Source organism: Penaeus japonicus, unplaced genomic scaffold, assembly GCF_977035675.1.
Source record: "Penaeus japonicus unplaced genomic scaffold, GWHDUDI00000001_assembly GWHDUDI00000003, whole genome shotgun sequence".
NCBI lineage: Eukaryota > Metazoa > Arthropoda > Malacostraca > Decapoda > Penaeidae > Penaeus > Penaeus japonicus.
In genome coordinates this window covers 37,047,750-37,050,249 of record NW_028234405.1, presented here as the reverse complement: position 1 = coordinate 37,050,249, position 2,500 = coordinate 37,047,750, and the positions used below count along the sequence as shown (strand labels likewise).

Sequence of the window (2,500 nt, the reverse complement as noted above, 5' to 3'; positions counted from 1 at the left end):
AGGACTGAATCAAAACACTCATAGAGGTAGGTTGTTTATAAGACGTGCCTCTTCCTTCATACAGTTGCAAAACAAGAGTGCAAAAAGATAACAGAAATTGCAACATTGTCAAATTAGGAGAAGTAATCTGCTATTAAATGCATTTGTAATGATAGTGAAGCTTGTATTTTTATACAAGTGCAACGTGAACGTGCAATATGATAAAACAGGATATATATTGACAATGAAAGATGTGAAATATACAAAATTAAAAAACAAGGTTATGATAATAAATATTAAAAATAGATAGACCATCATTCAATATTTTTATTATCATCTCTTTCCCAAATATATATATATATTGATCTAAACAAATCTACATCTTAAATACATCTTTATAAAGTTATTCTTGATGAGCATCGTGCTACACAAATAATAATGAAAATAAGACAATTTAGTAGTTTCACAACACAAAAATAATAAAAATAACAAAATAAGATTAAGAAAAAAATAAATTGTGTTTCCCATAATTCTATCCCCCTCACCCACTACTGTAAATGTTTCTCTATTAAACTTAGCACATAAAGAAAGCCGGTTCATGGAAGATAAAAGTGAAGTTTGGCTTTTGCTAATTTCAAACACTAAAAGCAATTTTTCTCTCCATAACTACTTCAGTAATAAAAATTCTATTATACTAAAGCTTTTTCAAAGACAAAAACAACAATAATAGACAGAAACTAGAGAATATCTAAAAACAAACTAACAAAAAGAAATGTCTGAATCACTTGTATTCATTACAGATTTTATAAAGATTCTTTACTGTGAAATAACAATATAACCTCATTCTTACATATATCGTCTTCAGATTTCTCATTGTGTTCGTTATATATTCATTATTTACAAATTTACCTCGAATTACTGACAAGACACTTAGTCAATCCAAGAGCAAAAAACATGCAGATACACATTCTTTTCTGTAATGTAAAATTATTTAAAAACAAAGTAAAAAAAAAAAAAAAAAAGAAAGAAAAAAGATGCAATAGTTTAATTTTCCTCTTTTTTTTGACATTTCATTTTACACCTTTTCAGTACTGGTAAACATTTCTTCATTTAACCAGATCTGTTTTATCATTTTAGGTATGTATTTTAAATATTCACAGGTACAACATTTATAACAAACTAAAAGTACTAAGGATCAAGCTTGTTTTCACATCATATTCCATCATATGCAAAAATAAATAAAGGTTAATGTGGATAATAAATATGGTTAAAGTTATCTTACAAAACAACAATCTAACACATGATAAATAGGTCTATGAATATCATTATGATCAAGATACCAGAAAAATATAAAAAAGAAACTGACAGAACATGAAGGACAAAATCTAAACACATTTCAAAATAGTTGTTCAAAAACAAATAAAATTTTGAATTTATATTGCACTTATAATTTCATAAAAAAAAAAAAAAATTGTAGACACCATATTATTGTTCAAAATTGATGTAATGAACCAGATACATGCAAGCATATCAATGATATATACATACATATGGATATAGAAACACAAGAATTATGAATTCAGATACAAATTAGACAACACACGCATCCACACATGCACCCACATACACACACACACACACACTAATATACGCATGAATAAACATCAAAATTCATTTATCACTCTTTAGTATTTACAATTTAGAACCATTATAATAAACCTGTATTTCATCATGAATCTTTGGATTTTAATTGTTCTTAACCCATCCACGACGGGGGAATTCTAGCCTTGAATGTCACAATGCCGGGACGTTCGAATTATTAGGCCTAAATCAATTGAATGGCTGGCACAATACTGTGCCGCCCGGCCACTGGGCTTTTGAATGAGCGGTACAGTACTGTACCACCCGTCCAGAGTGGGTTAAATAAAACCCGAACCATAAAGCCTTTCCATAGTAATCTTATTTATACAATCATTACCTCTGTCAACACTTATTTTTTAAAATATGAGAAGGCTTTATATATAAACCATGAAAGGCACATAATCTCTAGGAATTAAGAGGACAGAGTTAACAGACATATAACATTTTGTTTCCTTCACAGTTTTTGGATACGTACACAGTGAAATTGTGGTATACTTGTATATCTGTAAATCAGGTAGATATAAATTTTTCTCCTTTTTCTTTGTGCATGACAGATTATAAGGTACTGTTTTCTTCTGGCCTAAGTAGATAAACACATAGTTTTTGTTAAACATTTGATATTCCTGATGTTGCTATTAGTAGGAACAATATATTTTTCTTTTCTGGCAATATTTGCCATTATCATCAGAGCTGAAGCTATAACAAGTTTTCTTTTTCAGTACCACTGTTCCATAAATGCGGTATTTCAAATGAATGGAACAATATACTAAAAGAAAGAAAGAAAAAACATTTTTCACTAATTTCTTCATTTCTATGTCTTATTCCAAACAGGATATATAACAGCAAAACATTTATAATAAATTTCACCAGCATATTTGCA

The 2,500-nt window shown here is 28.6% G+C and overlaps 1 protein-coding gene across 1 annotated transcript in view; it reads right to left on the bottom strand.

Moving 5' to 3' along the window:
* LOC122251184 (ATP-binding cassette sub-family B member 10, mitochondrial) overlaps positions 1-2,500 on the bottom strand; it is a 23,664-nt gene that overhangs the window by 1,167 nt on the left and 19,997 nt on the right. Inside the window, exon 14 of the mRNA XM_043012894.2 lies at positions 1-2,500. This exon is cut by the window's left edge and continues 1,167 nt beyond it; it is cut by the window's right edge and continues 411 nt beyond it. The gene's annotated coding sequence lies outside the window, so the exon portion shown is untranslated.